Source organism: Coregonus clupeaformis, chromosome 3, assembly GCF_020615455.1.
Source record: "Coregonus clupeaformis isolate EN_2021a chromosome 3, ASM2061545v1, whole genome shotgun sequence".
In the NCBI taxonomy this organism is placed as follows: domain Eukaryota; kingdom Metazoa; phylum Chordata; class Actinopteri; order Salmoniformes; family Salmonidae; genus Coregonus; species Coregonus clupeaformis.
Window position 1 is genome coordinate 27,104,244 of NC_059194.1, and position 17,864 is coordinate 27,122,107.

The 17,864-nt window shown below is 42.3% G+C and overlaps 1 pseudogene; it reads left to right on the forward strand.

Moving 5' to 3' along the window:
• The first annotated feature begins 5,369 nt into the window (after positions 1 to 5,369).
• Positions 5,370 to 17,821, forward strand: LOC121543296 (annotated as a pseudogene).
• Positions 17,822 to 17,864: the final 43 nt, after the last annotated feature.

The window sequence follows — 17,864 nt, forward strand, 5'->3', positions numbered from 1 at the left end:
AAGTAAAAGTCCTTTAGGATTTTGGTATGATAAAAATGTATGATGATAATGCTGCTTATTGTATGTGCCCATATAACCGTATTGGTGACTAATGTGGCAAACTATATATAGATTTGGGAACGAACTCAATATACTTTAAAACGACTAAAACCAAATCTAACGTTAACATGGAACAAGACAACTCAGAACTCGGACATTTCCGATTTGGAAACTCCTTGTAGAAAGATGTGCAGCGTTCACGTCTTGACGGACATTCGGAAATTTCCGACTTGCTTACTTGTTTACGTCATTTAGCAGACGCTCTTATCCAGAGCGACTTACAAATTGGTGCATTCAACTTATACTTGTTATAGAAATATGATACCCGAGTTTCCCACTTGTATCAGAAATACGCTAATAAATTACGTTCATTTTAATTCGAATGTCACAGTTACCGACATGACGTGAACGCGGCATTCAGCTCGGACTTTCCCACTTGGAAAGTACCGAATCAACCAATAGGATGCTCTACGCAAATTCTAATCTTGAACGCACCATGAAGCTTCGTTCCAGCACAATAGGCCCTTTTCACGTGACGTCAGACAACTTCCGTTCTGCCGCGATGCAGGTTATGTTTACATCCGGTGTCGCTTAGGAACGCTTAGCTAGTAGCACATCATTATGGAGTTCACCCAGTCCCTTTCACATCTGCCACCAATACGACTTAACGACGTAGAACGACTTGCTGACAAGTGGTCCCTTACTTCAAGATCGAAGCTTGATAAAGGCTACAAGTTCTTCGTTGAAGGTTACCTGTTTGATTATGAAGGTACGTGTTTATCTTTATTTAGCTTAAATTAGCCCTATGCTAGCGAAGGTTATGAGCTGACGAGTTTCTGTTTTGCAGCCTCTTTTTAATATTACTGCTGTTTGTATCGACCGTAAGATAAGAGTCAGTAATGTATTAATGGCTAATGCTGCGCCCCCTTTCTCCCAATCACTGTATTGAAACAGTCTCAAGTGTAGTTAACGGTGAGGTGACAGTGAGAGGGCGATGTTACAGGTCCATGAAGAAAAATGAGGAGGCTCATCGGCTTCAGGTTTCTCAGATAAACAGTTCTCTAACATTATGATAAGATAGGTTAAGATAGATAAGTTTTCTTTTTGTTGTGTTTTGCTGCGGTTGCAGATTTAATAAGAATGATTCCACAAAGTTCCACTGTGGATCAGTTTGTTTCTCAGTCTGAGCTCTGATTTTGTATCATTAAACTTAATACACAACGAAATTCTTACAAACCGATGTGGGTTGTTGACGGCAATAAAGACTGGGAAAGATTCTGTGATAACTCAAAATGTTCAAATTTTCGATAAGTGTTGGCACTACTTGTCAAAGGTTTCAGAACAGCCAATTTTTCTTAATTAAAAAAAGAAATTGGGTTTTGAAAATTGTGTACAGTAGTTTATAATGAAACGCAGAAAAAATGTTTTGTAAGTACAGCACTAATTGTTATGTCTCTATGAACAGGTTACACTAGACTCTGCAGAGGTTCCTGTGGTACTCAATCACATGTCATGTTCCTGCTCTGCTGGGAAAGCACTATGTAATCACATAGTAGCACTTCTTTTTCAAAGTGCTCACTATGTTACCATGGGCTTTAAGACAGTGCCATTGCCTCTGTCATGCACCAGCGCACTGCAGACCTGGCACCGGCCTAGGACACAGGTCAGACATTATTTGTTACACTGATGCAGAACTTTGCAGTTTGTATTGACTTTTGACAATGTATTGTTCATCATTATTATATCACAGGGAATTGTACCAGAGGCCACCAATGATATGGCGGTGTGTAAACCAGCGGCTAAGAAAAAAACAAGTGTCAGAGCTGGTGTGAAGTGCACACTGTACCGAGCCTATGATGGTGAGTCTGAATGAGCCCCCGCCTGTACTAGAGCACAAAGACTTTAGTGCATTTCTAAAATAATACAAACATAAAAGTGATTATTATTTGTTACTTTTTATATAGACTTTCAGTGGATATTTTTTTATTTGTATTAGAAGCATGTACGAGACTGGATGAGTGTGGTTGTCTTTTTAGTGAAAAAGATAAGGTGGCATTTAATGAAATCTAAACTTGACATATCTCACTTTTATGCCAGGGCCTATTCCGGATCCTCACGTCATGGCCAGTGCTGAGAAACTGAAAGACATCCGTCCACAACCAGGGATTTGCAAATTGCTGCACGGGCTTGAGGGCCTTAATTTGGTGGACTCTAAATTTGGCCCTGTGCCATTTGGGTCTGTGCTTTCTTACCAGTGCCCTCTAGAATTAAGTAGAGATATTATTAAACACCCTGGTGCCAGTGAGTTTCCTCAGTTGCCTATTGAAGGTTACAACTTTAAATTTCCCATTGATTTTGAGCCCAACTACATACAACAATGTCATTTGGACAGCCTGATTGTGTCAGAGGAGATGTCTGCTGCTATTGAAGCAGAAACAAGAATGCAGTCAGAATGCCAGCTGTGGAGCCAGGTACGCAAACCCCGACTGACAGCCAGCAGATTCCGTGAAATATGCCATGTTCGTGGGGGAGTTGTCTGCCAAGGCTTTGGCAACCCGCATTCTGAGAGGAACTCCTCAGACAGCTGCTATGAGAAGAGGGTTGGATCTGGAACCTGAGATACTGAGGCAATATTCTGATTTTTGTGATGTCTCTCTGAAACAATGCGGGGTCATCATCCACCCTGATTCACCTCACCTTGCAGCCAGCCCGGATGCTAAAGTCTTCTGCCCAACAGAAGCACCACCATTTGGTCTTGCTGAGGTTAAGAGTTGCGATGTTGAAAATGTTACCCAAGTTAAACACCTGATCACAGTTAAAGGCCAGGCCTGCCTTAAGAAGAGCCACAAATACTACTATCAGGTTCAAGGCCAACTCGCCTTAAGCGGACTTCAGTGGTGTGACTTCATTACAGATACCCGCACTGACTTCACAGTTGAGAGAATCTTTAGGGATGAGGAGATTATCCACTCAATGCGACAGAAGCTTGATAATTTCTATTATAACATCTACATGGATGTCTTCTTAAGTTATAAAACATAAGGCAGAATTTTATGTGTAAATAGTGTTAAGGTAAATGTGGAAGGTGAACCTTTGACATTTTTTTTCTTTAACTGCAAATTAACTTGTCATATACTGTATATCTCCTATGTACTGAAACACACATTTTGAAAAGGATTGTGATGTAAATGTCGACATGTTTTTCTTTAACTGCAAATGAACTTAATTGTGTTATATACTGTATATCTATGTATTGAAATACAAATCTTGAAAAGGATTGCGATGTTGTAAATGCTCTTACCAAAATCAAAAGGATTGGAAGCAGTTGCTTGCAAACATATATTTAATAGTTCCATCAGTGCCATGACACATAAGCACATAACATGGTTAATAGTTGGATATTTTTACAATATATCACATTAGGTTCATTAATAGCTATGAAAAAGTTATTACCCTTAACAAAAACATACAGTATAACATTAGATCAATTAAATTACCAACAAAGTTAATTCATATTTACATTTTTTTGTACATACAATACAGTAATATAAAAGTACTTCTATTTACAGCCCATCTAGCTTACTCAGGGAAATATACAACTTCCAGTTGACAAAAACATCAGACTGGTTTGTCTCCTTTAATGTCAAGAGGTCCCTGATAGTTCGACATGAGGCAGCAGATGGCCCACAGCTGATTCACTGAACCCACTGTGGAAAGAGGAACAAGCCCATCCCAGATATGGTACTCCTTCACCCTCCGTATGGCCCTCTCGACTAAAATCCTCAGCCGGGCGATGGCCTGGGTCTTAAGAGTGTCCTCCTGCTGAGCTGAGGAGATTTTTTTAACATTCAGCTTTGACCAGGAATCAATATTTATCTAGCTATCATGCACAACAGTATTTGAATAGGTGAGTTACTATACATTCATGAATAAACTAACTGCCTAACAAAGGGTTAGATAGCTAGCTAAGTAAACTTGTTACATTACAGCCAGGCAGCAATGTAACGCTACCTTTTAACGTTATCGGTATCTGGTACTAAGTTGTTGTTAGCTAACGTTAGCCCACTTTTAAGTAACTAAGGCAGTGAACAATTATGAATTAACAATAACGTTAGCAAGTTATGCATATACGTAAACATTATTACTCTTAACTTTACTAATTTAACTTAAACGTACCTTTTGGAATTTCTTCAAGTAGCTAGCTTGCTAGTTAGTGGTCAACAGTTGTATTTTCGTTGAGAAGTCTCAGGTTACGGCGAACGGAAGTGAAGTTAACCTGCTACGCGGAAAGGCGGAAGTTAGATGACGTCATCGTGAAAATGGCCTATTAGCTGCACCTATCTTTTCCTTCCTTTGCAAAAAATAAATACATTACATTTTAGAGTCTACATAGGTTTCCACAAGTTAGGTGCTGGTTATTGCTTTTATCATATAATTTTGTAAAGATTCTACCACTTATATATTTCTGATTCGCTAAAGTACGTATGAAAGGGGCTAGGGGTCGGTTTGGAATGCTACCGTCCTGCTCCCATGCCATCCAGTAGGTGGCGGAATGCGACGTTTGAATTTTAGGTAAGACCTAATTAAAGAAGAGTTTTCCGGTTTGCTGTGTTGTTTTTAGCTGTGTGCATCGACAAGGCTATTTATTTTTCATGTCAAAGTAGTCACCATGCAGAACAAAAAGTTTTGTTGACATGGAATATTAGTACGTTCATCTTCGGTGAAGCTACGTATTGTTACTAGAAATTCTCAGACAGCTAACATAACAGAAACTAGCCAGCTAACAATACTGAAAAAAAATATAAACGCAACAATTTCAAAGATTTTACTGAGTTACAGTTCATAATAAGGAAATTAGTCAATTGAAATAAATTCGTTAGGCCCTAATCAATGGATTACATTCTCTGGCAACAGCTCTGGGAGACATTCCTGGTGTCAGCATGCCAATTGCACACTCCCTCAAAATGTGAGACATCTGTGACATTGTGTTGTTGGACAAAATGGCACATATTAGTGGCCTTTTGTCCCCAGCGCAAGGTGCACCTGTGTTCTTTTTATGCCACACCTGTCAGGAGGATGGATTATCTTGGCAAAGGATAAATGCTCACTAACAGGGATGTAAACAGTATGAAAAATGTATGCACTCACTAACTGTAAGTCACTCTGGATAAGAGTGTCTGCTAAATGACTAAAATGTAAACATTTGTGCACAAAATTTGAGATGAATAAGCTTTGTGTGTATGAAACATTTCTGGGATGTTTTATTTCAGCCCATGAAACATGGGACCAACACTTTACATGTTGCGTTTATATTTTTGTTCAGTATAGGTAGCTAACCTACCATTAAAGTTGAATATTCTTCTTATTATTATGCACTGATTTGCAGTGGGGAAAGGTCAGTTCGGGGGGGGAAAAACAAAGATGACGCACCACATGAGCTGGAGAGTCAATTTGTCCTGCGGCTGCCCACGGTAAGGAAAAGGATGGAATGGTTGTGAATAGATGGAGTACAGCAGTGGTTCCCAACTCTGGTCCTCCAGTACCCCCAACAGTACACATTTTTCTTGTAGCCCCGGACAAGCACACCTGATTCAACTTGTCAACTAATCATCAGGCCCTCAATGAGTTGATTCAGGTATGTTTGTCCTGGGTTACAACAAAAATGTGTGCTGTTGGGGGTACTACAGGATAGGAGTGACTTTTCGTAAGCGGTTAGGAGAGCATTTTAGCTAACCCTTTTCCTAACCTTAACCTAATGCTCCTAACCTGCTACATTTAATTATCCTAACCTGGGTAATGGCTAGAAGGGATCTAGCCCTTGATCATGACTCTGTTTCATTCCATTATGCATAAGTCATTGGACGAAGGCGTCTTCTGTAGGGGGGGTGGTTGTTAAGATCCCTGACGCTCAGTCTGAACATTAACATGCATCGCTTGTGGTACGGACCATATCTTTCATATCAACAATAAATCATTTGATAGAGTTGGTGTTCCCACTGGGCCATATCTCCATGTTACAGCTCCTGTTTATGGAAACAGACTGAAGACAAGAGGCGACCACCTGTGGTAATTAGCTATCTAGCTTGCTCCGAACACCTGTGTGTAAGCGTAACTCGGGAAGTGTAGCGGAAGTGTAGTTTTGTCGGATGGAGGCACACATAGCTGTATGACCTGTGCAAAACTGCTACAATAAGTGACTGTGAGCCAGGCCTAATCGCCCAACATCAGTGCCCGACCTCACTAATGCTATTGTGGCTGAATGGTGGCAAGTCCCCGCAACAATGTTCCAACATCTAGTGGAAAGCCTTCCCATAAAAGTGGATGCTGTTATAGCAGCAAAGGGGGGACCAACTCCATATTAATGCCCATGACTTTGGAATGAGATGTGTCCACATACTTTTGGTCATGTAGTGTATCTTTTTTATTTGAAGGAATCTTTAATGCTGAAGAAAGATAAGGGCCATATGTTTCGAAAGCCATAGCGCAAGCGATGATTATTGAAGTTTCTAAATGTCAAAACGCAGCGTCGGGATTGTAGTTGACATGAGGCAGTCGTGGGCGAAGCTAATGGCTGAGAACTGTAAAGGTGGAATGCTGCTACGCGGGATCCAGCTTTTGTCAAATTAACGTTTTAGCTAACCTAACCCTTTTAGCTAACCTAACCCTTTTAGCTAACCTAACCTGTTTAGCTAACCTAACCCTTTTCCTAACCTAACCCTTTTAGCTAACCTAACCCATTTAGCTAACCTAACCCTTGACATGTATGTCTTTCTTATTTGCATTATCTCTGTCAAAGGAATATGCCTCAATGGTGAGACGGATTGCCCAGTCTAGCAGCATGAACCTCAAAGACAGACTCCCCATAGAACTGCACGGTAGGTCAAGCTCTATTCAACTCATTTATGGTCTAATATGTATTGAGCCTTCATGTGTTGGTAGTTCAAGTGTACCTTGTTGTCCTAACTGTTCACTCACACTATTACCACACTTTAATGTAGAAAGTTAGGCTTTGTAATTTGCATAATTCAAACAAGGATAATATAAAGTGGCCTCATTAATCATGCTGATGAAGCCATTTGAAACGAAAGTAGGAAGAACCTTGTTTAACCCTAAAGCTTATTTAATCATTTTGGTCCATATGAAGTTATTCAATTCAATCTCCCAGCATCACATCAGAGAATGTCCATTCCTTACCAGGCATGTAGGACATAGAGCATATGCATCTATAGTATAATAGTGGATCTGTACTTCTGGTGGATCTGCCCTGCATCCTGGAGTCTCTGAAAACAGTCCTTCTAGAAGACTGCTGACGTCTGTCAGGTAGGACAGGAAGGAGGCTCTCATACAAGCGCCATATAAGAGTAGGATGGTGTATAAGGTGTCCCAGACCAGTTGTCAACTGCTGCAGTGTCTGCTCTAGGATTCAGACTGCCCTGTTCTACTATGTATTGTTAATGACCTCGCATAGTATCGTTTTTTGTAGACTTTTCAAGCATTCTAAAAGGTAGATTTTTCATTGCTCTTTGGTTTATAATGAATTGATATTCATTGACCCTGTTCTGTGTGCGGCAGATGCTGGTGTGCACTTTGGATGGAGACCTCTACCCTCCCCTGGAGGAGCCCACCGGTACTGTAGACCCCAAGAAGAAGAAGGTCAAAGACAAGGACAAAAGGTTTGTGTGGAACCACGGCAGTAAGTAGGCCTATATCGCCTCTGTATTGAACATTTGCTGAGTGTAGCACTTTGTAGCCCGGCTGCCGAGACTTAACGTCAAGCCTCAGCAGGTCTGGAAGTTTACTTTTTGATTGAGCTGTTAACTTTAAATCATAATGTTTTGGTCTCCAGTCACCTGCCCTCTAAAGAACACAAGGAAGAGAAGATTCAAGAAGATGGTACTGACATTTGTTTCCCCTTAAGCGCTCTCTCCCTTCATCTCGTGAATATTTTCTTATGATGATGCCTGGATCTCGTCCCAGGCCCTTTATTCAAACAACATAAAAAAAGCAACAGCAGCGGAAGTAAAAACTACGATTTACATATACACTGAACAAAAATATAAACACAACATGCAACAATTTCAAAGATTTTACTGAGTTACAGTTCATATAAGCAAATCAGTCAAATGAAATAAAACATTAGGCCTAATCGATGGATTTCACATGACTGGGAATACAGATATGCATCTGTTGGTCACAGATACCTTAAAAAAAAAAGTAGGGACGTGGATCGGAAAACCAGTCAGTATCTGGTGTGACCACCATTTGCCTCATGCAGCGCTACACGTCTCCTTCGCGTAGAGTTGATCAGGCTGTTGTTTGTGGCCTGTGGAATGTTGTCCCACTCCTCTTCAATGGCTGTGCGAAGTTGATGGATATTGGTGGGAACTGGAACACGCTGTTGATCCAGAGCATCCCAAACATGCTTAATGGGTGACATGTCTGGTGAGTATGAAGACCATGGAAGAACTGGGACATTTTCAGCTTCCAGGAATTGTGTACAGATCCTTACGACATGGGTCTGTGCATTATCATGCTGAAACGTGAGGTGATGGCAGCGGATGAATGGCACGACAAGGGGCCTTTAAGGTCTCGTCACGGTATCTCTGTGCATTCAAATTGCGATCGATAAAATGCAATTGTGTTTATCCATAGCTTATTTTACATTTACATTTTAGTCATTTAGCAGACGCTCTTATCCAGAGCGACTTACAGTTAGTGAGTGCATACATAACCCCACTGCCACCATGGGGCATTCTGTTCACAACGTTGACATCAGCAACCTGCCTTCCCACATGACGACATACATGTGGTCTGCGGTTGTGAGGCCGGTTGGACCTACTGCCAAATACTCTAAAAAGACGTTGGAGGTGGCTTATGGTAGGCTTGGCCCCAGTGATGTACTGGGCCGTTTGCACTACCCTCTGTAGTGCCTTGCGTTCGGAGGCCAAGCAGTTGCCATACCAGGCAGTGAAGCAACCAGTCAGCATGCTCACGATGGTGCAGCTGTATAACTTTTTGAGGATCTGAGGACCTTTTTGTTCAGTGTAAATAAAGGCCTATCTTCATTTGCCCCAAAGATATGCATGAAAGCAATCTAACTCCGCTTTGATCGAAGTGACAGAGAGCGAGTGAGAGAAAGGATTCCTACTTTGTCTTTTGAATAAATCTTTAAGGTGCAGGGCCATATCGATTTGGCACGCTATTCTATTCGAAATGTGTTTGCTGGCACGTGGCCAGCCGTTCGCTCTGAGTGCAGTGTGTGTGTGCAGTAGTGTTGTGTGCCGAGGCGGTGTGCAGTAGTCTGGAGGCCAGAAGTAAGTGTAACCTGATTTCCTCTGCAGTACATAGAGTCTCCCGGCGTGGAGAAGGTAAAGAGATTGCTACGCACCGACGCAGAGGCCGTTAGTGTCCGTATCCTTTTAGCTCACGCACTGGGGCAAACACACAGAATGACTTTGACACGTGCCTAAGACATACATTGTAAATTAAACACAACATAGCCTGTAGCTGTTGAGAGACCGGCGGGAGCCTACTTTCTGCTCGGCTGGGCCTCACCTGAACTGACTCCTGCTAATGTCTTAATGTCACCTGCACCAACACCTTCTCCTATTAGCACTGTAATGAAACGATAAAGCAGCAGGACAGAATAAGAGCACAGAACAGGGTACAGAAGGGGTAGGCAATCTTGTTCCTGGAATGCCGCAGGATTTGGTTCCAACTAGGCACCACACCTGAACAACTGAGCTAATTGATCAGTTCAGTGGTCATCTAAATTCAAGACACCTAGTCTTCCAGGTTGGTTACATCAAAAACATGAAATGCCTGCGGCACTCCAGGACCAGGGTTGCCTACCCCTGGGGTACAGCATCAACATCAGAGTGCAGCTCCCTGAGTGTTGATTTAAGTGGACACTGGTACTTTCATATATCATTGTAGGCCCATAGTGAAGCCAGTATGTTTGTAACATGACATAACTTAATGAAAGCAGTGAGGTAGTGTTTGGTGTACAACGTTTCCCTAACCTGGTGTTCAGGCTGGGAGGTGATAGCCGAGGATGAGACCAAGGAGGCAGAAAACAAAGGCTCTCTGGTCAACCTGGACTCATCACCTGGGACATCAGATGGGGCATGGCTTCTCTGGTAAGCACCATGGAAGTGGGCAAAACAAGCTCCTCTCACATAATAATACTTTAATATGGTCATATAGCAGATGCTTTGGTTCCATACAGAGTGGCTCATTATCCAGTTAATAAGAGTTTATTCAAGCAATTGCAAGGGAGATCACACTCAGGATCATCCAGAGAGGAACTCAAAGGTTACAGATTCACAGTCATTATATACTTCTACACAAAGAGCTGCTTGCCTCTCCTAAGGGGAGGCAAGGTTACACGAGAGATAGCGGGACATGGCTCCACTTCTTTAAAGCATTGTACAAACAAGAACAGGTTCTAATCAGTTCTCATGGCCTACGCGACTAAGTTAAACAACAGTGTTTTTCCACTCTAGTACATACAGTAAGTATAGTACTCAAGCATTTACATAGCATTAGACTGTAACAGAACCATTTTGCCCCAACACCCATACAGAAGTTGGAACAAACAGTATGTCACATAACCTTACACTGCCCCACTCCCAGCGCAGTACAGTAGGCCATAGTGGGTCCATAACTGTCCTACAGGGAAGACTGTGTGTTTTGTTGGTGGAGAGTAGTAACAGTAAGAACACTGAAAACAGAAAAATATATTTTCTTAACCAGATATTTGTATTTATTTGACAATGTATGTTTGGTTCCTTCCAGCCAAACGTGACGAGCTGAGGGAGATCTTCAACGACATCAGCAGCAGCAGTGACGAGGACGAGGGGGGCCTTCGCCGTGAGGATGAGGACCTGAACATCATGGACATGGAGGAAGACTTGGTTAGACAGCTCCAAGACAAACTCAATGAGTCATCAGACGGAGGCCGTGACGAGGCAGACCGGAACAACCTGATAGGTGAAATGAAAGAGGGAGAGGGGATGGGGAGAGAGTGGAGTGTATGGAGGGGAGGGGAGGGGGTAGATTGCAGTCATACATATTCAGAGGTTGGCATACTGTCTCCATGTTGGCAACTAAATGTTCCTTGGCAATAACATTTTCAATCTATTCTAACTGGAGAGTGATTGTCTTGTAATTGGTATCAACGTGGCGCCTATAAGAATGATCTGTCTACGTTATTGGAATAGCAGCCAATGTGAGAAGAGGATGGGGGGGGCTGATATGTGGGTGTAATATCAGAACAGAAGCACCGCCTAAGGACGGACAGACAAGATCGGACATCAAATCACATTAACCACTCTTTATGTCCCCTTGTCAAAACGGAGGACGGCAATACCCAACCCTACACAAATGAGCTTAAGTTAGAATAAAGCTGAGTTTTCTGGGACAGACAGACGTCTCTATCCCTTCATCTCCAGTTATCTCCCCACTCAGAAGACTGACAGGTGCTCTCTCTCTTCCTGCAGCCTGGTTCGGTCACAGCTGGGCTAGCTCTCTCGCTCTGACAGCTCGGTGCACATTCACTGGCTCACATGGAGCTATCCGTCACACAGCTAATGCTGCATCCCAGTCCTGCAGCTTTCCGTTAATCTGTTGTTAGGCTGCCTCTTTTAATGGGCCAAAGTCTGGCTGTGACTGTCCACACGCATGCCTGTGAACCTAGTGCCTTTAATGAGGAGCCCATGAAATCTGTACTACGTTTTTTTAAATCAATACTCTCACGGCTCGTGTCTGACGGTGTTTAATGAACGGCAACTAAGACTGTGGCTTTTAATGTGTACAGTGGGGGAAAAAATTATTTAGTCAGCCACCAATTGTGCAAGTTCTCCCACTTAAAAAGATGAGAGAGGCCTGTAATTTTCATCATAGGTACACGTCAACTATGACAGACAAATTGAGAATTTTTTTTCTCCAGAAAATCACATTGTAGGATTTTTTATGAATTTATTTGTAAATTATGGTGGAAAATAAGTATTTGGTCACCTACAAACAAGCAAGATTTCTGGCTCTCACAGACCTGTAACTTCTTCTTTAAGAGGCTCCTCTGTCCTCCACTCGTTACCTGTATTAATGGCACCTGTTTGAACTTGTTATCAGTATAAAAGACACCTGTCCACAACCTCAAACAGTCACACTCCAAACTCCACTATGGCCAAGACCAAAGAGCTGTCAAAGAAACCAGAAACAGAATTGTAGACCTGCACCAGGCTGGGAAGACTGAATCTGCAATAGGTAAGCAGCTTGGTTTGAAGAAATCAACTGTGGGAGCAATTATTAGGAAATGGAAGACATACAAGACCACTGATAATCTCCCTCGATCTGGGGCTCCACGCAAGATCTCACCCCGTGGGGTCAAAATGATCACAAGAACGGTGAGCAAAAATCCCAGAACCACACGGGGGGACCTAGTGAATGACCTGCAGAGAGCTGGGACCAAAGTAACAAAGCCTACCATAAGTAACACACTACGCTGCCAGGGACTCAAATCCTGCAGTGCCAGACGTGTCCCCCTGCTTAAGCCAGTACATGTCCAGGCCCGTCTGAAGTTTGCTAGAGTGCATTTGGATGATCCAGAAGAGGATTGGGAGAATGTCATATGGTCAGATGAAACCAAAATATAACTTTTTGGTAAAAACTCAACTCGTCGTGTTTGGAGGACAAAGAATGCTGAGTTGCATCCAAAGAACACCATACCTACTGTGAAGCATGGGGGTGGAAACATCATGCTTTGGGGCTGTTTTTCTGCAAAGGGACCAGGACGACTGATCCGTGTAAAGGAAAGAATGAATGGGGCCATGTATCGTGAGATTTTGAGTGAAAACCTCCTTCCATCAGCAAGGGCATTGAAGATGAAACGTGGCTGGGTCTTTCAGCATGACAATGATCCCAAACACACCGCCCGGGCAACGAAGGAGTGGCTTCGTAAGAAGCATTTCAAGGTCCTGGAGTGGCCTAGCCAGTCTCCAGATCTCAACCCCATAGAAAATCTTTGGAGGGAGTTGAAAGTCCGTGTTGCCCAGCGACAGCCCCAAAACATAACTGCTCTAGAGGAGATCTGCATGGAGGAATGGGCCAAAATATCAGCAACAGTGTGTGAACCTTGTGAAGACCTACAGAAAACGTTTGACCTGTGTCATTGCCAACAAAGTGTATATAACAACGTATTGAGAAACTTTTGTTATTGACCAAATACTTATTTTCCACCATAATTTGCAAATAAATTCATTAAAAATCCTACAATGTGATTTTCTGGAAAAATATTTATAATTTTGTCTGTCATAGTTGACGTGTACCTATGATGAAAATTACAGGCCTCTCTCATCTTTTTAAGTGGGAGAACTTGCACAATTGGTGGCTGACTAAATACTTTTTTCCCCCACTGTATGTGGTTTTGATTGAATTCAATGGATTCCACATAACGTGTTTTCAGGCCATCTCCCTACTAATGAGAGCCCATGTGGGCCTCAGTCACTCAGCCTGGTCCTGGTGTTGGATTCACTTTCAATTGGCCTATTGCTGCCTTAAAGGGGCCATCTGCGATTGATACATTCCTTTTTGTACTTTTAAATTAAGGATATACAGTGCCTTCGGAAAGTATTCAGACCCCTTGACCTTTTCCACATTTTGTTACATTACAGCCTTATTCTAAAATGGATTAAATAAATAAAAATCCTCACCAATCTACACACAATACCCCATAATGACAAAGCGAAAACAGGTTTTTAGAATTTTTGCAAATGTATTAAAAATGAAAAACAAAAATACCTAATTTACATAAGTATTCAGACCCTTTGCTATGAGACTCGAAATTGAGCTCAGGTGCATCCTGTTTCCATTGTTCATCCTTGAAATGTTTCTACAACTTGATTGGAGTCCACCTGTGGTAAATTCAATTGATTGGACATGATTTGGAAAGGCACACAACTGTCTATATAAGGTCCCACAGTTGACAGTGCATGTCAGAGCAAAAACCAAGCCATGAGGTCGAAGGAATTGTCCGTAGAGCTCCGAGACAGGATTGTGTCAAGGCACAGATCTGAGGAAGGGTACCAAAAATGTATTGAAGGTCCTCAAGAATACAGTGGCCTCCATCATTCTTAAATGAAAGTTTGGAACCATCAAGACTCTTCCTAGAGCTGGCCGCCCGGCAAAACTGAGCAATCGGGGGAGAAGGGCCTTTGTCAGGGAAGTGACCAAGAACCCGATGGTCACTCTGACAGAGCTCCAGAGTTCCTCTGTGGAGATGGGAGAACCTTCCAGAAGGAAAACCATCTCTGCAGCATTCCACAAATCAGGCCTTTATGGTAGACTGTCCAGACGGAAGCCACTTCTCAGTAAAAGGCACATGACAGCCCACTTGGAGTTTGCCAAAAGGCACCTAAAGACTCAAAGACCATGGGAAACAAGATTCTCTGGTCTGATGAAACCAAGATTGAACTCTTTGGCCTGAATGCCAAGCGCCACATCTGGAGGAAACCTGGCACCATCACTACGGTGAAGCATGGTGGTGGCAGCATCATGCTGTGGGGATGTTTTTCAGCGGCAGGGACTGGGAGACTAGTCAGGATCGAGGCAAAGATGAACGGAGCAAAGTACAGTGAGATCCTTGATGAAAACCTGCTCCATAGCGCTCAGGACCTCAGACTGGGGCAAAGATTCACCTTCAAACAGGACAACGACCCTAAGCACACAGGCAAGACAACGCAGGAGTGGCTTCGGGACAAGTCTCTGTATGTCCTTGAGTCGCTCAGCCAGAGCCCGGACTTGAACCCTATCAAACATATCTGGAGAGACCTGAAAATAGCTGTGCAGCAACGCTCCCCATCCAACCTGACAGAACTTGAAAGGATCTGCAGAGAAGAATGGGAGAAACTCACCAAATGCAGATGTGCCAAGCTTGTAGCATCATACCCAAGAAGACTCAATGCTATAATTGCTGCCAAAGGTGCTTCAACAAAGTACTGAGTAAAGGGTCTGAATAATATAATAATATAATATGCCATTTAGCAGACGCTTTTATCCAAAGCAACTTAGTCATGCGTGCATACATTTTTTTTTTTTGTGTATGGGTGGTCCCGGGGATCGAACCCACTACCTTGGCATTACAAATGCCGTGCTCTACTAGCTGAGCTACAGAGGACCATGAATACCTATGTAAATGTAATATTTCCGTAAATAAATTAGCAACAATTTCCAAAAACCTGTTTTTGCTTTGTCATTATGGGGTATTGTGTGTAGATTGATGAGGGAAACAAACAAATTAATCAATTTTAGTATAAGGCTGTAACATAACAAAATGTGAAAGAAGTCAAGGGGTCTGAATACTTTCCGAAGGCACTATATATATATATATATATATATATATATATATATATATATATATATATATATATATATATATATATATATATATCCCATTGATTCTTTAAGAATATCACTTATTAGAATATCACTTAGTTCAACTGTCGTACCCCACTGGAACCCAAAATATAAGCTTGTTTTACTCCAACGTTTGTAAACAAAGTAAATGTAAACTAACACTAAAACATGGTTAAAACTAACATTTTGATATCATGGATGGTCAGTCTTTGCATCCATAGCTCTATGAATTAGAGAGTGGTTACATTTCTCCAGCCCCATCCCTCAGCTTTTCACCGAAACGGAGAACACTTTGTTATTGTTTCTACTGCTGATTCCTGGAGGCAAACTACCTGATTGCCGCAGGTTTTGATGGAAGAAGGAAGTGTGTCCTTTGTGTGTTCTGATTAGTGCAAATCAGAGGCCCTTGTTGGTTAATTCAATTTCAGTTGGCATGTAGCAAATGGCCGTGTCTTGGTGCTGCTTTGTGTGGAAGAGTCAGTGGGTTGAATCTCCATACAAGTTGCCTCCTTTTAATGTTTCCTTTCCCTGCTTCATACACATCTTAAAGACGATCAAAAGAGGATCCAGCTTATTGCTTTCACTCAATGTAGATTTTAAGAGTGGAGACGAGGAATACACTCGATTCCATTGAGATATTGAGTAGCCTGTGTGTTCGTGAGGAAACCTACGCAGTAAATGGTTCCTCTGTGTCTCTCCTCCCGTAGTGATGGAGTACCAGGTGCAGGTAGACTGTGTGAAGGCCAAGCTGAAGAAGACGCGCGCCCGCGTGAAACAACAGGAGGACCTCATCATGAAGGTGGAGAACCAGGCACTGAAGGTGAGCTATAGACACAACTTTTAGCAGAGTGAGACGACCACAGACTGATTCATATAGGCCTTCAAAAATAAGTCTTAGTAGAAGACTCTTTCACTCAAACACACACACTGACACACACGCACACACATACAAACACACTGAGGCAACCTCGGAGGGAGAAGTATTTATGTGGAATATAACCATTCTAAACTACTGCGTGTAAAACTTCAGACCGCAGGGCAACTCGAAGATGTAATTTTTTTAGAAGGCATAAATATTACATTTCTGCCATCAGCCGTTTGTGCGTTCCTCGTGAAAAAAAAGGTATCAAAATTCATACATTTATTCCGCCAACTGCTCTTCGGGGCAGATTTAGAACGTGTGAGACACGGGCAGACTCGAGGCTTGTTTTACCATGTCGTTTCAGCTCTCTGCTCGGCTGGCTGAGTTCTCTATCTTTCACCATTATTATCCCAGCCACAGGAAAAGGTCACGGGCATCTGACTGGCATTCCAAATGGCCTTTCTGTCAGGTGAAAGATACGCTCACTACGAGCAATGGCACGACGGCAGGCTCCAATTTCAAACATCAAAACAAGCTAAGCGAACTGTCTAATGCTGAGTCAGACTAAACTCCGCTCTTATTTAGCAGAACCGCTTTCAGGCTCTGCTCAGTGAAATCATTCATCAGGAGGAGAGCGAGATGGAGCAGGTAAGGTTGGCTGAGCAAGACGGGAAGGTGCATTTAAAACCACATCAGTTTTATGCTCTTGTTGGTTATGATTGATAATGATTTTATTTGGTATTAAGCAGTATTTTCTATAAAGGAATGTAAAGGGGAAAGTATACTGTTGCTACATTACAGTGCAACTAAGACGTTTGAATTGAATAGACAAACAAGCACACTAAAACACGTTTTTTATACGAAGCATTTTATTGAATTACCATTGTCTTCATCTAGCAACTGAACATCCTTACAGATCCAATGACGAGGGTTTTCTTTATTTCCAACATCCAAGTCAATTCTTTGACTCAATCGATCTTAATTAGAATTGTCAAGAGCTCTTAACACCAATCCAAGTATCTGTATTCAAGTCTTGTCTCTGTCTTCACATCAGCTTGTTTTGCTGTTTGGATTGACAAATGAATGGTATAGGAATAATGTTGGAAGATGTGCTAATCATCATCCACTTAGCCTACTAATTACACCCGGGCATTAGGCATCAATCAACCCTCCCAATCTCTGCTCCAACAGCTGGCCTTCTTGCTTCAGGAGCAGCTGGACTCACTGATCGAGATGTGACCCAAGTGACCACCAGGGGGCAGCCAAGTGTCAAATGGGTACTGTGAGACTGACTGGGGAAGAGAGAAGAAGCATCTGCCACCATTGAAAGAGCTCTTCTCCTTGACATACAGTGTCCTTCCATTATATATTTTCCCTTTCGCCTCCAGACATCATGGACTTGTTGGAGGATTCAGTGTTTTCTGTTTTTGTATTATTGTTATTTTATTTCTGCTATCTTAAAGTGTTAATAGGTTTATAGAATGATGGTTGGTAGATCTCTATGAATTAAACCCTTTGTTAAACCATTGAATCGTGTGTCTGTGTTTGA